We start from the raw sequence: 20916 nt of genomic DNA on the forward strand, positions 1-20916 counted from the left end.
AACGTTCATTACTATGAAATTCAAGATATTGTTCACATGAAAATACATGTTATATTGCACGGAGTATATTCAAATTTGAAAAAGTAAAATAAATAAAATCATTCTACAGTTGACAAGTAGTGAGCACGTGTGATGCACGTCGGTAACATTAATTTTTCTTTCCATTTCTGAAAAAGTAGTACTTTCATTTTATTTTTCAATTTGGTTTATTATTGGGCAATCTTTCGTATCCGAAACTAAAATTTATAAGTAATTTTATAGTATATTAATGAAGTATTTGAACATCATATAGACAACATGTAAAAAGTATATATATATAGGTTCTTTCAATTTACCTTTAAATTATAACTATTGTTTTGGAGAACTACAAATATATTAAAAAGTAAAAATTTGATATGGTTGTTTATACTCGTTGCGTAGGTGATTCAAAGAGATTTCCAAATATATAAAATTCACAAAAATCCGACGTACCATTTGAAAGATACGAAGTTTTAAAATATTTATCATCAATTTTATAAAAATGGTATTTTTGTAAATAAATAATTTCACATATTATTATTTTTAAGTCCCTATTCTATTCTGTTAAACATTTCAGTCCATATTGAAATTTTTTAACCAAATGGCCCCTATTCCGTTAAGCATTTTGGTTATATTCCGTTTGGTGAACCAAAAATGGGTAAATATTTTTGATTTTGCTAGCTTGCATTAAAGAGGGGTAGATAATTTTTTAATCTTGCAATTTTTGGTTGATCAACTCTCCTGATATTCCTTTTTGGATGATTGCGTGGGCAAGTTGGCAAAGCCAAAACTTGCTTGTCGAAGAATGACCCTGGTTCGAATTTCATCCGTTTACAATTAGAACTCACCGTATAGCTACTATCATTAGGTACTGCTACGTGTCTCCCAGGATTCCGACTTAATGAATGCAAAAAGGAAGTCAATTTTGCATATTTATCCTGCAACGGTTCTTCAGGTTCCTTTACTTGAAATTCTTCTTCGTTGAATTGTTGCGTTTGCCGTTCATATGTTCCATGAGGATCGTCAACGCCATATCTATGCGATAGTTGTTGTTTCTGCTGCTGTATTTGTTGCTGTTGCTGTTGCGGTTGCCTTGAGCTCTCTTCTTGAAATTGCCTTAGCTGCTGCAGTTGCCGTATGTAGTTTTCTTGTAGCTGGAATTCTTGCTGCTGTAGCGATTCATAATTGAGCAATTGCTGCTGCCGTACGTAAGGTTCTTGTAGGTTTTGCGGCACATAGTGTTTTGTAGTCCGTTTTTCTATGCATGAGATGCACGAACAAGTATTACCATGGCTTTTCATGGCTGCCATTGTGAAAACCTAAACAGGGTTCGTGTTTTGTTAACGGCGTCAGTTAGAGAGATTGAGAGGAAAGAAAATAAAGATGAACTATTTATAGGACACGGTGTTTCCATTTATAGGGTTTCTATATATTTGAGTTTACTTTTAGAAGTCGTATTGCCAAACCAAGAGATTGTGGTGTAGACGCAACGAAAAAAAAATTGATCAAGAACAACTTATTTGAGAATCTACTTCATTGACATACACGGCGAGGCCGAAGATGGTATTGTCTTGAATATGAACTTGCTGTCACTGAATTTTCTGCAACCTCCTCTGGTAACAAGAAGTCAGGATCTTTACAGAAATTTTCATCTTCTGGCAAATCTTCATCTATCCAAGTCGAAAAGTCGATATCATCACTGCTCTCATCAATTTCCAAGGGCATGGCTCTTTTCCTTTCAATTGTATTAACTTTGTCTATCAGAGTCTCTAGCATTCGATGGTTTAGCACTTCATAATCCCTGTGAGTGAAAATGGAATATACAAGTTGAACAGCCGCAGCAACTAGAAACGATGACCTGGCAAGCGTAACTTTTGACGCTAGCCATACTTGTTGATTCAGGTCTACTCCGAACCGGCACATTATGAATTCAACAAGGAATATGGCACACAGTCCTAAATAGAGCCATGCCCTCATGCCGTACGTCTGCTTAGCACTGGTTAGCATGTAGAGTAAAAAGATGACAAAAGAGTAGAAGAGAAAAGCTTTTATAGAACGCGATTCGAGCAAGATGGCATTATGCAAGGTGAAGAGTTTGTCAAGTGCCAAAAACATGCTAGCCTGCTTCGATTCGAATTCCTCCTGAGCTGCCAATATGGATTTCGAATTCTCTATCAAATGGCTGTTGAAGTTGTTGTTGCCGTCTTAAAAGTTCTTCTTGTTGCTTTTGGCCAAACTCGGCAAGTGTTTGCAGAGAAGCCCTGCTCTCTTCTAGCGCTTGGGACTGGAATTTCGTCAAAAAATCAAGTCCTTCCAGAGCTGTAGATTGTCCATCCAGGAGTTGTTTCTGCTTATCTAAAGAAAGTCCTGCAACGTTTCCGATATCGTTAGCTTTGTTTTGCAGATTTTCCATCTTGGTGGACATTGAATTGCTAACTCTTTGCATCTCTTTTTCTATTTCAACAGCCTCATTTCTCAGTTTCTCTACATTTTGGTCCAACTTCTCATAAGCTTAAGTTATAAGTGTGAAGTCCTATCTATTTTTTATCGATAACCTGCAAATATTTCAGTAAATGTCTACCACATAGATGTAGTCTCGACTATACTGGTTAAATGGTCGAAATCAACGAAAAACTCACTCCTGATGTGTTTTGTTTTTTTTGCTAAAGTGATAAAGGCTGGACAATATCTCACGTTTTAGGGTTGCACCAAAATTCTTAAATATCACGGGTAACACTGACGTGGACGCAAACATGAAAAATTCTCAAAAAATTAGGATGAGGACACATTATGAATTAGTAATATTTCCCACTAAAATGTATATATCATGAATGTAATTTCTCGAAAATGCTAATAAATTGTTTACAAATAACAAATTTGTGTAAGAATAAACGTATATACTGATGGATGTTACAGGGCCTACGGCCAATGGATGTGCGGTCCATCTAGTTACCCCTTTATATGTATATATTGTAACCTATGTAATTGTACTACTAATCTCTCTAATATGATGGTTCTCCTTCTTGTCTCTACATCTCCTTCCTCCATCTATAATTCCCCTAAATCATGTTATCATGCACGATGCTATACCACGGAGCTATATCGGATTGATTGATTTTTTTCCTTTTCTGTACACGGATTATCGTCAAACTAATGATGAAATTACTGGAATCAAATAAGCTAAGTTGATCTACTTTCTCCTATATTTTTTTTTCGTCACCTGTTTTTGATATGGGCATATCCCATAATCAATTCCCGTGGTGAAAATTAATTTTATATGCCTGTTCAAGTCAATCTGTGTATCTCATAATCAATTGATTAAATCCATGGTGAATATTAAACTGATCTGTACAAGCGTCCTCTGAGAATGTCTCAATGTTTGGAATTAGAGTTTAGATTATATAACCATGTATTCCTTGAACCGAAGTTTTTCAAACTTTGTTGATCAAGAGTAATCGGAAGGATTGTGGAATTGGCTTGCCAAGTCCGCGAACCTAGTCCGAAGACTCAGTCTGCTAACTGTCGAAAGTTCTCGACCGAGAATTTCTGCTGGATTTTCCAAAACTCGTTTGTGTGCTAAGTCCGCGAACTGGCGGAAGTTTTCTTTCCGAGAATTTCTGCTGAGTTTGGAAAACTTGACCGATTAACTTATGTCCGCGAACTTGTTTGTGAGCTTAAGTGGATATGATATAAAGATGTGCTCTGAACATGAAACTTAAATTACTAAGGAATGCTTTATGCAAACCGTGGCTATAAGTTCATGAGCCAATTCTGTGAACCGAATCATCTTTGTTTCAATTGTGTCTTGTGTAGTTACATAAGATCTCATAGCAACTGAACAACTCTCTAACTATTTCATTTGAGTCAATTGAACTAGTTATGGTGAAGAAGAACAAGGTTAATATAAAATGCTCATATGGTTAACCTTTTGGGTTACTATGTTGAACCAACATACGCGTACACGTTTGGGCATGGCTTTCACAAACCCAGTAAACGTTTACCAAGTGTGTGTGACAAGCTATTTTTTCGATCTAACGGTTGAGAAATATTAGCTTGAATCTAAATCAGATGTTCATCTAACGGTGAATATGGATTGCTTTGTAACTAAGGCAAAACCCTGATTTGAAGGCTATATAAAGGATACATCTAGCATTGTGCAAAACTAATCCCCACGCGTCTGTGTGATACTAGTGCGCCCGCTAGAGTCGATCTCCATTAACCTTTGATTTTCTTCTCTAAAATCAGGTTAACAACTTAAAGACTTCATTGGGATTGTGAAGCCAGACCGATACTAGTTTTATCGTAGTTGTGTGATCTGATCTTGCATCTTCTATCGTACGAGTACAATTTGTGATTGGTTTGAGATCGTGAGAGTTCTCCGATAGGCAAGATAAAGAAGTCACAAACATCTTCGTCTCACTGTTTGTGATTCCTCGATAATCCGCTTGTGTAGTCAGGAAGGATTATTGAGAGGTGATTGATTAATCTAGGTTGTTCTTCGGGAATATAATACCGGATTATCAATTGGTTCTTGTTACCTTGATTTTATATCTAAAGACAGAACAAAACCTAGGGTTTATCTGTGGGAGACAGATTTATTCTTTGATAGACTTTTATGTGTGAGACAGATTTGTTTATTATCAAGTCTGCGATAGTTGTGGGTGAGATCAGCTAAGGGAATCAAGTACGCAGTGTCCTGCTGGGATCAGATGAGTAGGAGTACAACTGTACCTTGGATCGGTGGGAGACTGATTGGGGTTCAACTATAGTCCAGTCTGAAGTTAGCGTGTAGTTGGCTAGTGTCTATAGAGGCTTAATACAGTGTGTATTCAATCTGAACTAGGTCCCGGGGTTTTTCTGCATTTGCGGTTTCCTCGTTAACAAAACTTCTGGTGTATGTGTTATTTCTTTTCCGCATTATATTTTATATAATTAAAATAATACAGGTTGTGCGTTAATATCATCAACTTCTCTAATCCAACCTTTGGTTGTTGATTGTAGTTGATTGATCCTTGGACATTGGTCTTTGGTACCGTCCAAGTTATCACTATTTGATAAAGACTCGCAGATTTATATTTGCTTGAGTAAATATCAAATTGAGAGATTGAGACAATAACTCCTTGAGGTACTTTTTATCTAGATTGAGTCTGATTGTCTAGTTTATTCTCTAGCAAAGTATTTCGGAGTTAGTCCATACATATTTCTAATCTAAATATTGGGTGGTGTTGTTAGACCCCCGCTTTTTCAAATAAGATCAATATGGAACATATTATACCCAATGATCTCGCAGAGGCTGCCATCAAAGGTTATAGATGGTGTCTAAGGAATATGTTATGCGTACCAACCTACCTTTTATTTCTTTGGGGATATGCAATGTTACAAGCATCTTTACTTAATTAGTTTTTTTAACCTAATATTAGTCAACCTTTTCTGCATACCAGATGGTAACTGGAGATTTAAGCCTGACATTCGTGTTCTTACGCATTTTTGGTTGCACTATATATGTACCATTACGAATCCACATATCGTACTATGATGGGTTTTCAAAACTGTTAAGTAGTTATGTTGAAAATGAGTTCCCAACAATTATCCGCGCTTTAAACCGATTGGCAGGAGATCTCTTACCGCTAGATTTGCAGGTTATCACTTTAATGAGATAGTCTTCCCATCGTTAGGGGGAGATAAGAAAAAGTATTTTCTAAGAGAACGACGGGAATTATCGTGGTGTGTTCCCAAATGTGTCTCATATTGATTCTTGTACTCCACAAATGTATGTGAAGTGATAAAGAATATTCGATTTTCAGAATGTACATTGATGTTGCTAAAGTGATGAGATCACACATACCAGCTGAAAACCTACCTTCAAAGTTACAAATCCTCAATACTTGATATACATCATAGGCTAAGGTGTTGCAACTTCACTCAGTGGAAGTGTGGTTGAGGTTGTGGCTCCATAAAGGAAGTTGGAGAGACCACTTGGTTCGATCAATCCTCACCTAGAAAGGAAGTAGGTGAGTAAGGCACAACTTATTTATATCATCAGAAATCATCTCATAAGATTGTCTCTGAATATGTCCATGAATCAAACTGGAGGACGCTCCGAAGTTTTTAAATGATTCTAGAGAAAAATGAAATCCTGACGGATTTTGAGAATGCATATGAGTCAATGGAAGGATCATGCGTGCACAATGATGATATAATCCATAAATAGTTTCTCCATAAGTAGAGCACAATGAGATCGAACCATGCTTTATTTTGATTAATTTCAAATAAATAGCATATTTGGCTTACACAATCCAGGTAGAACTTAGTTCTTTGACAAATATACGGGTATTTGGTGTGGTAGTGCTAACCAACCTAGTGTAAATCCTGTGGGACATATGTGGCTATTTGTCACAAAGTGTAGTGAGAAGAATGAGGTCTTAAAGTATAAAGAATCACCTTGTGGAGCGAGGCTTGTCACAGACCCCTGGATCGCTTACTCTTTTGAACATTATAATGTTCAATTAATTAGTTTGCTTGGTAGTTTCAAAAGAACTTGAAACATAGTAAATGTGGTTATATCTCTGAAGATTTAGACTCAAAGATATTTGCAAAAGTGCATGATGGCCTTTTTCTTCCCAAGTCAAATGACTCTAAACCACGGAGTGTGTTTGCAATTACACTTGAACACTCACTTATTGATTTAAACAATCAGGCGGATGTGGTATACCCGTCTAAGTGACTATTTGATTGGGAGGTGTAGATGGTGGATTATCGACAAGGGCTAAAATCGTAGAATCATAATTATACGAAGCTATGATCCAGCAATCAGACGTGAGTATCGATACACGGGTCTCTCATGGAATTCTCAACGGAGAGTACTTTCTCTCAGAGTACATGTAGATATGTAGTCTCACGACTGTACAACGACATATCTCATGAATACTGAATACTTTCAGTGATTATTTCTATATAGTATCACGAGATGGAAGGCTCCTAGACAGCTTGCTCTGCTAGTATAGAGCGATAACGTCTTCAGGAACAAACAACGAGTTTACCCTGACTATATAAAGGATATGACTTACCGACAAGCTCATATCAGCATAATTAATGCTCCTAGACAGCTTGCTCTGCTAGTATAGACCCACAAAGTTAATCATTCCTAATTACAATTGCTCATATTCCATGGTCGAATCCACGACTGGTCCCATGGAATGGCAATAACAATTGCTCCTATTCCATGGTCGAATCCACGACTGGTCCCATGGAATGGCAATAACAATTACTCCTATTCCATGGTCGAATCTGCGACTGGTCCCACGGAATGGCAATAAACAATTGTTCTGATTCTATGATCGAATCCACGGCTTGATCTCATAGAATAACAATAACTATATTATCTCATTACTTCGATTTCATGATCGAATCCACAACTGGTCTCATAAATGGTAATAGATAAATCTTAATTACTCTGATTCTATGGTCGAATCTACGATCCCATGGAATGGTAATGCTCACTTTATTATTCTGAATTCGTAGTCGAATCCTCAGCTGATCCTATGAATTAATAATAAACATCTTATTACTCAGTTTTGTGAATTATTCTCCACTGAATTCCACAGTTAGTAATAAATAATCAACAACCGGGCGTCTGAGCTACGTCTAAGTAAGCCCCGATTCAAATGGTGAAAGTGTATTCAACGACGATACACTAAGAGTCACCGCACGAACGAGTATTTCAAAATACAACGAAACGATGAACCTATGCAAAATAGGGAAGAAAATAATAAATAATTAAAAATATTGACCAAGGTGCTGGGAACACGGACACACGACCTACCGACCGTGCCGTGGTCAGTTCCACGCCAGTTTTATATTTTTAATACATTTTTATTATTTTCCATGATTTGATGAAAATTCTCTCATCTGATCAAATCTCCTTCGTCTCGAGGAAGCTCCTCGATTTCATGGTACTTCCATAAATACATAACAAATAATATAAAATTAAGAAAAGGAGTGTGGGGCGTGACCATTGGCCAACCGGCCATGCCTTGGTCCCAGCTGGCCCCACACCCCACGGTTCCTTATTATTTTATTATTATTATTATTATTTCTCTAATTTCATAAAAAAAATCCTTGATTTCATGGTATTTTTACACAAATCATCATATAATAATAAAATAAAATAAAATAATGAAAACTTGTGGGACCGGGCCACTAGCCGGCCAGCCATGCCCTAGCCGGTCCCACACGCCCTTTGCTTTATTATTTTATTATTATTTATCCTATTTTTCCTTGAATTCATCAAATTCCTTGATTTTATGGTATTTCTCTCAAATTAGGAAAAATTCCCTCAAATCATCAAAAATACCTAAAAATATTTAAAAAATTATGAAAAACTCGTGGGACCGGTCCATAGCCGGCCGGCCATGCCTCCATGGTCCCACACGCCCGTGTTTTTATTATTTTAATATTTTGCTTCCATGAACTCATGAAAACTCCTTCAATTCATGGAAACTCCCTAAATTCATCAAATTTCTCAAAATTCATGAATTTTTCATAAAATCATCAAAATATTATAAAATTAAGGAAAAGGAACCACGAGACCAAGGTCACGACCGGCCGACCATGCCTTGACCACGGCGGTCCCACGCCTCCTCATTCCTTATTTTATAATTATTTTTCATCATATCATGGTGTTTTCCTCAGTTTCGTCGAAACACTAATTTTGGCATATTTTCTCGAATGGATGCTCAATTGCACGCCAGAAAATATCAAAATTCTCAGGACTGAGATGTGGACGCCTTGGGTACACGAGCACGCTATCTTGACCGACCAAGATTGGCTCTTTGGCTCACGGAATCCGGTCCCATCAATTTTCACAGTTTTGACCTAATTTGCACAATTGCTCGTATTAGGTCCAAATCTCTTCCAAACAATTTGGATTTTCATGAAGTGATCGTCAGGAGGTCACGTGACAACCCAGGTCTGGTTTCATGACTCCATGGTCGGTCCTTCGCCTCGTCACAATTAATTAGGTTTTCTCACCTAAGGCTCAGACGAGCATTTTTGAATAAATGATTAAGCCAGCATTTAATCATTCTTCCACCAACAAATCGTCAACTCTTTAGGAGTTCTTCGTATTTGCTCACGTGAGCATATGGACACTACATGGTTGACCCACGGTCCCATATAGTCGCTCCCTCCTTCGTCCTATGGTTAAACTTCTGACGAACCATGAATTGATCATCAATTGATCAAATTAGGGTTTCTGAATCCAAGGATCATTATTCCAGATTCCAACCTTAATAATTTTACGACGGCCTCGTGGTCATTAATTTTATTAATTATGCTCGGGTCAACGACCAGTATTCTAATTAATATTTTCGGTGCGCTACCAATAATCCATCAGATGAGCAACACATGCTCAGACGATCAAATATTCAAAAATTCATCACATGAGCAACACTTTCTCAGATGATAAATATGTTCTCAAACCAAGGAATATTGGTTCAACAATCAATATTCAAAGATCCATCGAATGAGCAATACTTGCTCACTTCATCGTAAGAATTATACCTCTGTCTCATGACATGTTCAATTCATGAGTTTCAGAACATCATGTTCAACTCAACAACTACATGGAATCATCGTCCCATCAAACCACGAAGTCATCAATTGACTAACATACCACGAGACGTCAATCGTGTCACTTTGGGGGGATATCACTTAGGGTTTTGGTCTGGCGGTCTACGGCACGTGTGTTCAAACACACGATGGAATGTGAGCAAGTCGTGCAATCAGTTGAAGGAATTCACGAGGTAGTGGGTGGAAAATCGACCAAGTCTCCACACGTTGAGAAACTGGTTTCAAACACGATCTCCACTTCCCCACTCCTTGATTCCATCAATTGTCACACTTCATCGGATCATGGTGTCTAAAATTCCAGCAATATAAATAAGTCTCTGAATCATGATTGAATCATCAGCATCAACAGTATTATCAATCTCACGTCTCATCGACAACACGAGATCATCAACTCATCAATTGAGCAACTACTCTCAATTGAGCAATTTCAATCATTCAGAGCTTATCATATTCAGAATTCACACATCCACAATCTTTGATTACCATTGATTCCACACATTTCCCAGCTTCCCTCCTACAGATCAACACATCCTCTCTTGTGACGGATTTTACTCTGGAACGGTCATTGTCTTGATTTAGGCCGGAGTACTACATATTGATCTCTCGAATCTAAAGCACCCACTTTGCAGCGGTGCATCTGTGTGGGGTTTAACATTTCTCTCGGTTCGAGGAGTCTCCTCCGTACGGTCGTCTCCTCAATTCCTTAAAAACCAGCAAATCGTTTTTCCCCATCTACAGATTGGCGACCACAGTGGGAGATTAATCTCTCGGTTGCAATCTAACAATATCACAAGATGGTTGTTCTTAGGACTAATTCAACTAATTCAGATCAGAATATTTCAAACGACAACATTCCTCATGTTACACCTGGCGGCATGGAAGGCAGAGGGATCCCGAATTTGGCAGAGTTGGCTCAAATCCTAGAGGTTCATACCAGGAACATGGACCTGATGAAGGAGACGATAAACCACATCCTCGACTTTCTCATCATATTAGCATCCGAGTTAGGCAGTATCTCCGCTCCAGAAGCCTCAACATCGGGGACTGAAGCGTCATCTGACCCTCAAATCAACATCTTCACCACATACGAGAAGCTGGTGGAACAAGAGGTCACACATTTGATTTAAAATCTATGTGAACTCCTGCACTTCTCCATGGATCAGCGCACAGACACATTTTCAGCACTCAACCAGATATCATCCAGCGCGCAAATAACGCCACCAACACCATCAGTTGAAGAAGTCTCCCTAGTGCCTGGGCACTCGATCGACAACATCTCTTTTGGAGAAGAAGATCGCATGACGGATGAAGGACACAACCGAGCATTGTATGTCACTGGTTTCATCAAAGGCACCAAATTTAAAAGAGCTCTTGTTGACACTGGTGCTTCCACCAACATTGTCACTATGAAAACTCTCAGGATGGCCAGATTCCCACAAGGAAAAATCGTTCGCTATCCCATCCTAATGACAGGATTTGAAGGAAGTCAAAGCCATACATATGGATATGCATACATAGATTTGAGGGTGGGGCCGATTCGATCGAAAGCAAAGTTTCATGTGATCGAGCAAGAACCTGACTACCACATAATACTGGGACGCCCATGGCTCCATGATAACAAGGTTGTTCCTTCAACATACCATCAATGCATGAAGGCCCTTCTCGACAACAAGATCGTTCGCATCATCTCCTTATGCTCCCGTCTATGACACTGAGTTCCTTGAATCTCAAAAAGGCGTCCTGGAACCTCCAAGCAGGATTCGCAGTACTCCACTTCCAATATGGAATACTATCGAGAAGGCTGATAACGATCTGTCATCCTCAGCTGCTAAAATGATCAAGTCACCTACTACACCGACTAAACGCTATAATGATCAAGTCTCAACTCCAGGGACAAACTTCATAACCGATCGAGACGTAGAAGGGAGAGTCATTTATCGCCGATGGAAAGATTAGCAATTAATCGGGGAGAACGATGAAAAGTCTCCCCACCATGAAGATTCGTGTCAGAGTGAGCTATCACTTGAAGAAGAAGTCCAAGATGCCCCACGACAACTACAGGACGGAACTGACTCTACCACTGACGATCTTGAAACAATCAACATTGGGACTGAAGAAGATCCAAGGCCTATCCTGATCAGTTCAGCGCTATCACCAGAGGAGCGAACCGAGCTGATAAAATTATTGAAAGAATATCAAGATGTCTTCGCCTGGACGTACGAAGAAATGTCGGGTCTGGATGACAAACTCGTCACCCATCACCTGTACATCGTCCCTGGTTCCAAAGATGTCAAACAATCGCCCAGACAATTTAGACACGAAGTCGAGGAGCAAATCAAGGTCGAAATCCAGAAAATGTTGGCAGCAGGGTTCATCAAGCCTATTCTTCATCCAACGTGGCTAGCAAATGCGGTACCTGTTAAGAAAAAAAATGGTCAAATCATATGTTGTGTCGACTTCAGGAACTTGAATAAATGTTTTCCAAAGGATGATTTTCCTCTACCCAACATTAACATGCTCGTCGATGCAACCAGTGGTCACGGTATGTTCTCATTCATGGATGGCTATAGTGGGTACAACCAGATCAAGATGTATAAACATGACGCCAACAAGACTGTGTTCAGTACTCCCATTGGGAATTTTCACTACACTGTGATACCCTTTGGATTAAAGAATGTTGGTGCCACCTATCAACGAGCCATGACTTCCATATTCCACGATATGATGCACAAGCAAGTAGAAGACTATGTTGATGATGTGGTGGTAAAATCGAAGACTCGAGTATCTCATCTCGAAGTTCTAAGGCAGGTGTTTGAAAGGTGCAGAGAATACAAATTAAAAATGAATCCTTTAAAGTGCGCATTCGGAGTTTCTTCCGGAAAATTCTTAGGATTCCTGGTCACGGCTGAAGGGATCAAAGTCGACGCAGACAAGGCAAAATATATAACCACCGTACCGTGAAGGAACTACAAATATTTATGGGCAAGGTAAATCATATTCGACGCTTCATTCCTGGATTAGCTCAACTCATTGCTTCGTTCACACCTTTGCTGAAGAAAGGAGCAAGCTTCACCTGGACAACTGTTAAACAAGAAGCTTTCCATAAAATACAACAGATATTATTGTCACCGGCCGTCATGAGGTCTCCAGTGCAGGGACGACCTCTGATTCTTTACACATCCTCCAGTGAAGTCGCCATCGGCGCACAATAAGGCGTCGAATGACCGATTTACTACTTCAGCCGCACAATAAGAGATGCTCAACTCCGATATCCAAAGGCCGAAAGGGCATGCCTGGCATTGGTACATGCAATCCAGAAGTTCAGACATTACTTACTATCTAACATGGTCGTACTGATCTCCAAAGCTGATCACATAAAGTTCTTGCTATCAAAGCCAGCCTTGATAGGGAGACCAGCGAAGTGGCTACTCCAGATGTCAGAATTTGACATAGCTTGCACGCCACCTAAATCCATCAAAGGTCAAGCGGTCGCAGACTTGCTCGCTTCTTTTCCATGGGAAGACACAACAAGACTACATGAAGAAGTGCCCGGCGAATTCCCATACATCTTGGTCATCAAGGAAGAAACATGGCTTTTATACTTTGATGGATATTCCACCCCTAGTAGTGACACCGGAGGAGTGGGCATAGTACTGGTGTCTCTATCTGGTGAAGTTTTCTCACATTCGTTCAAGTTAAATTTCCACTACACCAACAACTCAGCAGAATATGAAGCCTTCCTATTAGGATTATCCTTGGCCAAGCAAGCAGGAGCAACACACCTTGAGATAAGGGGGGATTCAAAATTATTGGTCAACCAGATGAATGGAACGTATTCTCTCAAGGAAATCACACTTGCTCCATTCAGAATCGAAGCTATTTTGACCTATTTTGCTGAAGCAACGATCGTCCATACTGGACGGACTAACAATAGGCATGCTGATTGCCTAGTAACTCTCGCCTCCAAGCTGTAATTTGAAGGAGTAGAGAAAACGATCATTGTACAGAGGCGTAATGTATCTTCAACTTGGCTCACTCAGATAGAAGACATTCCAGCAAACGATTGGCGAGCACCCATCATTCATGAATTGAGCATCTCTGTTTCAGAAGGCCAAGTCATCCTCAAAGAATTGAAGAACTAATTCTTGCTCCATGGAGGACTATACTACCGAAACCCTGATGGATCTCTATCACGATGTCTTGGGAGCAACGAAGCGGAAGAACAACTCAAGCGCATACATGAAGAAATATGCGAGCAAACGTTGGTGGTAACAGTTTACAGAAAGCTTCAAAGAATAGGATACTACTGGACATCCATAGAAACTCAGTCAAGAGATTTAGAAGGATCTTGTCCTGATTTCCAAACACCTCCTCATCACCTGGAGGTTTTGACAGTCCACCACACTGGGGACTGGAAGGAGACTTACATCAAATACCTACGGGATAACGAACTACCACTGGAAAAGAACCAAGCAGTCAAACTCATTAAGAAAGCTAAGAGATTCATCTATCTCGATGGGATCTTATACCGCAAAAGCTTTGGTGGGAATTTACTGAGGTGCTTAACCGAACATAAAATCCCTACAATCCTGAAGGAAGTACATGATGGAGAACATCAAGGAAAGAGGAAACTATTTCTTCAAATTCATGAGAAATATTATTGGCCAACCATGGAAGATGATGCATCCGTACACGTTCATAGGTGTCACCAATGCCAAACCCATGGTAATCTCATCCACACTCCTTGTCTCCCGTTGAATTATGTGAATAGTTCGTGGCCTTTTTACAGCTGGGGACTAGATATCATTGGGAAGATCAATCCAGCATCTTCAAAACAACATGAATACATCATCACTGCGACAGAGTACTTCACCAAGTGGGTCGAAGCTATTCCTCTTCGAAGCACCACTGGAGTTACGATTGCCGCCTTCATCAAAGAGCACATAATATGCAGATTCGGAGTTCCTAAGCATATGATCACACATAACGGAACTCATTGTGCCAATCAAGATGTTGAGAAGCTGCTCAATAAATATGGGATCAAACAAATCTTCTCCACGCCTTACTATCCATAAGGAAATGGTCAAGCAGAAAGTACCAACAAGACTTTGGTCAGGATTATCGGTCGGACGATTCATGACAATCCTCGATCATGGAATGAGCAATTACCCATGGCTCTATGGACTTACATAACTGCACCAAGGAGCTCGATCGGTACTTCGCCATATTCCCTTGTCTATGGAGCCGACGCCATACTTCCAGCAGAAATCAAAGTTCCCTCAGCCAGGATTGCAGCATCCATTGGTGTACAATGGGATGAGGCCGAAATCTTCAGATCAAGAATCGCTGAGCTAGATATGATGGAATCAAGGAGAACCAAGGTGGAAAAATATGTGGAAGCTTACAAACGGAGGATCTCCAGAGCCTACAACAAAATGGTAAAACCTCGAACATTTCAAGTAGGATATTTGGTATTAAAGACGGCAAAGCACATTCAACAAGACATGTATGCTCCTAAGTTCTCTCCTAAATGGGAAGGGCCATATGTTGTTATCAAATCAGTGTCTAGCGGATACTACAAAATTTTAGCAATCAATGGAGGAAAGGGAGGAAACATCATTAATGGAAAATGGCTCAAAGCTTATTATGCCTGATCCATGAAACAAACTACCTCTTCATCATTTCAAGCATTTTCAAAAATGTAATTTCATTCCTCCAAAGAGCATGAGAATGCTCCTTTGTTCATTAAACATTTCATAAATGAGCAAAAAAAATTCATACCATGATCAATTGTTTCACCTAACTAGAAACTCAGATTTACTCAAAACAACAACCACAAATGCTCACTCAGAGCAAACCATCCAGCAACGGATAATCCCTGTAAGAAGCCTCGTCAAGCTTCTTCTGAAAAATCTTGGTCTTTGACTTCAAGTCTTCAACCGCTTTCTCAACCATTGTTGACTCCAGAGCCAGTATCCTCTCCTCATCCAGTAAAGCGGCATTCATGGAAATTGCATCGGCAGCCTCTGCCGCCTTATGAACCTTGATTATCTCAAGACGACGATGGAGCCAACTTACATTGAATCGCAATATCTCACAATTCGATATCATTTCATCCCATTTGTGCAGTTCATGGTTTTTGACGTCTCGCAAATGTATCTGGTTCATTTCCTCGATGATCGGGAATAGCCCCGCTACCGTGGTTAAAAGAGTTGGAAGAAAACCTTTCCACACTTCTGTGGTAGAAATGTGACCATACCTCTTCCAAATCTTGGTGTACAGAGGCGCATGATATTTGGGAATCACGAATCCACCGACCACTTCATTGTCTGGGAAGGTATTAATCAATGAATCTTCGAATAAGAGTCCAGCGGTTGGGTATTCACGAACATGGACACTGTCTCCAGTCTCCACGGATCCTGCAGAATCTTCACATGCCTGGTTGCTACTTTCCTCAACCTCAACCACGGTCACAGAATTTCCACTTTTTCTTCGTCTAGCATCGACGATGACACGGACATCCGCCTACGATGAAACGAAGGAGTGTTAATCCCGGGACTCAGTACAATCTCAAGGGTCATAGGTTTACTTACAGACGATCCAGCTTCAGCACGAGTCGATCCATACCGGACAGGAGCTCTAACAGTCCGCTTAGGCCTTGCATTATGAGGAGTAGCATTCTTCTTACAGTCCTACGACAAATCATTCTCTTGTGATCAACAATCTCGATCGAACAGAGACAAGAAAGGAGAAGAAGAAGAAGAAGTGTACAACTTACTGAGATAGACGTTGCAATTTCATGCTTCGACTGAAGATCATCTTGAGAAGAAATGTTATTGCTCGACATGACGGCAAGGAGGTAGGATCAAAACTTCTCTGTACGATGAAACTGACTCAGGATTGGAAGAAATATTTGCGTGGATCATAGATTTGGAGTCTTGAAGATATATATATCATGCGATAGTCATCACTCGTGAATAGTCAACTCAGTTACGAGTTTCACTGAAACCATATGCTTCAAAGATCGATACTGAAGACGCGGAGGAAAATAACGCACTGGGGACTGAACATCACGGGTCAAAGGATAGGCCACGCGGCCTTCTACACGTCATGAATTCTCAGCCGTGTGTTATGCTACTTCTCATGAAAATCGACAAGTCATGATGAATTTGGATATATGGACATTGGTCCATGTCATGGATAAGAAGAAATCGACGTTAACAAAATGTTCATCATTCAGAAGAAAAGTATAATTGAAGTAAAGTCAATTAAACATTCAAAAGAAAGATATCCACTATGAAGACTAAAAAGGGAATGCTCTAACGTCTAAAGAAGAGGGAAGTAAAACTACTCGTCGGACTCATCCGAATTGTCAGCTTCATCGTCACTGTCCTTCTCGGAATAATCTTCTTCAGAGTCACTGTCAGGATCATTGGTGAAGTCCGGTGGACGGAAGATAACATCATCATCTGAATCCGAGTTATCTTCTGCTGCAGCTTCAGCTTCAATTTTCTTCATCATCCTCTGATGCTCTCTTTCATATCGATCAGGCTTAATGTAACGCTCGGATGGTTCCCATGTGATCTCCTCTTCAGAAGCATCAACATCGGAATCAGAAGGCACTCCATCCAAGAATCGACGCTTCTCCTCAACCCTCTATCTCTTACGCCGGGTGCGATCTTTCTCACGTTGACGGGCATCCTCCTTTTTGTCTTCAGCTCCTCTTTTCTTGAGTTCAGCAAAAGAGACTCTTCGCTCACCCAAGGAAACATTAGGCTTCGCCCCTTCATGGGTAACCCTAGCCTTTGATTTCTCTACAGGAGCGTCGGAATCCTTATCAGAAGAGCCAGAGGAAGAAGAGGAATACCAGTAATCATAATTGTTGTTATTGTTGGTCGACATTTTCTGGAACCGGAAGATCAAAGATTACTACTATGTAAACAAACCAACATCAGCAAAAAAGGTAACTCTGAACTCTTACCTCTTTACAATTGTACTAATGGTAGTAGTTATTCCGTAAGAGTTAACACCTCAAAATCGTTCGTCTCTTCGAAAACTGCAAAAACGAACGAAACTTTATTAATTTCGAAACTGATTTTCATAAAATCACGGACAAAATTTTCATAATATGAAAATTCACACAACTGACCTATGAAGTTCATAAAAAAACAATATTCTATCATAAATATATTGTCTATCTTTGAAGGTTCCTCAAAACCCACGTTTCTGATTTTTCAAAAAACAAAACAGCAATTAATGCAACATTGCTTACATAAATTCTCAAGAATTTTATCTAATGAAAACAAATTCATGCAAATAAAATATAGCATCATATTTTACACAATATATGTCACGGCTGCATATATATAAAAAAAAAATATTTTTCCTTCGTATCGTCGTTATTTGTCTTTAAAACGAAGGTTTATTTCAAAAATATTGTGAAAGCTCACATCTCATACATATGATAAAGTTTTGTATTTACATGAAAGCTCATAAGAAAAATTTTATCACTGGACACAAGTTCATCATAAATATTTTCCTTCGTGTCGTCGTTATTTGTCTTTAAAACGAAGGATTGTTCCGATTTCATGAAAATTCACTTCTTTTATGATGAAACCTTGGTATACATGAAATATCATACACTAAGTTTTATCATTGGACCTAGGTTCATATTTAAAAAAAAAAATCTCTCTCGAAAATCAGGGATTATAGTTAGTTTTCAAAACTAACGATCGAACAAACATACGTTTTCAAAAACGTGGGTTTTTTCATAAAACTCACACTAATATACACACATGTATATAACTTCATCATGGTCAAAGCATGAACAACTCATGAGGATCATAAACATCAACATCAAAAAAAAATACACGTACCTGGTCGGCTGGAATTTGGCCGGCGGCAACAGACGGCGAATGGCGGCGGCGCTGGATTCCGGCGGTCTTCTCCTGTTGCTGGCACGTGAAGATGAAGAGGTGATGGAAGCTGGACGTGAAAAAAAAAAGGATTAATCCCTTTTATACAATTTTTATTTCCAAAACCTAATTTTCTAAGGATTTCCATATTAGGTCCGGCCCGCGAATCCTAACCGACCATGGACTCGTCGTCCAAACCAGTGGATCAACACCAATTTATGCTCATCAAACGATGCTCCAATCATGACATTGAAGCCTTCATCCAGTCGTGGTTTTCTCATGCTCTCTAAATCCGGTAACGTCTCAACTTATGACTAAGTTCAATTACTGGTATTATTATTTATGGCCGGAAAATCACCATTTAATGCTGACTGAGGAACACAACTTTCCTCAGTAAGCAGGGGACTTAATATAGATGGTGGATTTTCGACAAGGGCTAAAATCGTAAACTCATAATTATACGAAGCTCTGATCCAGCAATCAGACGTGAGTATCGAGACACGGGTCTCTCATCGAATTCTCAACGGAGAGTACTTTCTCTCAGAGTACATGTAGATATGTAGTCTCACGACTGGACAACGGCATATCTCATAAATACTGAATACTTTCAGTGATTATTTCTATATAGTATCACGAGATGGACGGCTCCTAGACAGCTTGCTCTGCTAGTATAGAGCGATAACGTCTTCAAGAACAAACAACGAGTTTACCCTGACTATATAAAGGATATGACTTACGGACAAGCTCATATCGGCATAATTAATGCTCCTAGACAGCTTGCTCTGCTAGTATAGAGCCACAAAGTTAATTATTCCTAATTACAATTGGTCATATTCCATGGTCGAGTCCATGACTGGTCCCATGGAATGGCAATAACAATTGCTCCTATTCCATGGTCGAATCCACGACTGGTCCCATGGAATGGCAATAACAATTACTTCTAATCCATGGTCGAATCTGCGACTGGTCCCACGGAATGGCAATAAACAATTGTTCTGATTCTATGATCGAATCCACGGCTTGATCTCATAGAATAACAATAACTATATTATCTCATTACTTCGATTTCATGATCGAATCCACAACTGGTCTCATAAATGGTAATAGATAAATCTTAATTACTCTGATTCTATGGTCGAATCTACGATCCCATGGAATGGTAATGCTCACTTTATTATTCTGAATTCGTAGTCGAATCCTCAGCTGATCCTATGAATTAATAATAAACATCTTATTACTCAGTTTTGTGAATTATTCTCCACTGAATTCCACAGTTAGTAATAAATAATCAACAACCGGGCGTCTGAGCTACGTCTAAGTAAGCCCCGATTCAAATGGTGAACGTGTATTCAACGACGATACACTAAGAGTCACCGCACGAACGAGTATTTCAAAATACAACGAAAATAATAAATAATTAAAAATATTGACCAAGGTGCTGGGAACACGGACACACGACCTACCGACCGTGTCGTGGTCATTTCCACGCCAGTTTTATATTTTTAATACATTTTTATTATTTTCCATGATTTGATGAAAATTCTCTCATCTGATCAAATCTCCTTCATCTCGAGGAAGCTCCTCGGTTTCATGGTACTTCCACAAATCCATAACAAATAATATAAAATTAAGGAAAGGAGTGTGGGGCGTGACCATTGGCCAACCGGACATGCCTTGGTCCCAGCCGGCCCCACACCCCACGGTTCCTTATTATTTTATTATTATTATTATTATTATTTCTCTAATTTCATGAAAAAACTCCTTGATTTCAAGGTATTTTTGCACAAATCATCATATAATAATAAAATAAAATTATGAAAACTTGTGGGACCGGGCCACTAGCCGGCCGGCCATGCCCTAACCGGTCCTACACGCCCTTTGCTTTATTATTTTATTATTATTTATCCTATTTTTCCTTGAATTCATCAAATTCCTTGATTTTATGGTATTTCTCTGGAATTAGGAAAAATTCCCTCAAATCATCAAATATACCTAAAAATATTAAAAAACTATGAAAAACTCGTGGGACCGGTTCATAGCCGGCCGACCATGTCTCCATTTTTCCACACGCCCGTGTTTTTATTATTTTAATATTTTGCTTCCATGAAATCATGAAAACTCCTTCAATTCATGGAAACTCCCTACATTCATCAAATTTCTCAAAATTCATGAAGTTTTCATAAAATCATCAAAATATTATAAAATTAAGGAAAAGGCACCACGGGACCGTGGTCACGACCGGCCGACCACGGCGGTCCCACGCCTCCTCATTCCTTATTTTATAATTATTTTTCATCATCTCATGGTGTTTTCCTCAGTTTCGTCGAAACACTAATTTTGGCATATTTTCTCG

General features: G+C 39.3%; 1 pseudogene; it reads right to left on the reverse strand.

Annotated features, from left to right (window-relative positions):
* Positions 1–1551: 1551 nt before the first annotated feature.
* LOC113351848 lies at positions 1552–2963 on the reverse strand (annotated as a pseudogene).
* Positions 2964–20916: the final 17953 nt, after the last annotated feature.

Source organism: Papaver somniferum, chromosome 2, assembly GCF_003573695.1.
Source record: "Papaver somniferum cultivar HN1 chromosome 2, ASM357369v1, whole genome shotgun sequence".
In the NCBI taxonomy this organism is placed as follows: Eukaryota; Viridiplantae; Streptophyta; class Magnoliopsida; order Ranunculales; family Papaveraceae; genus Papaver; species Papaver somniferum.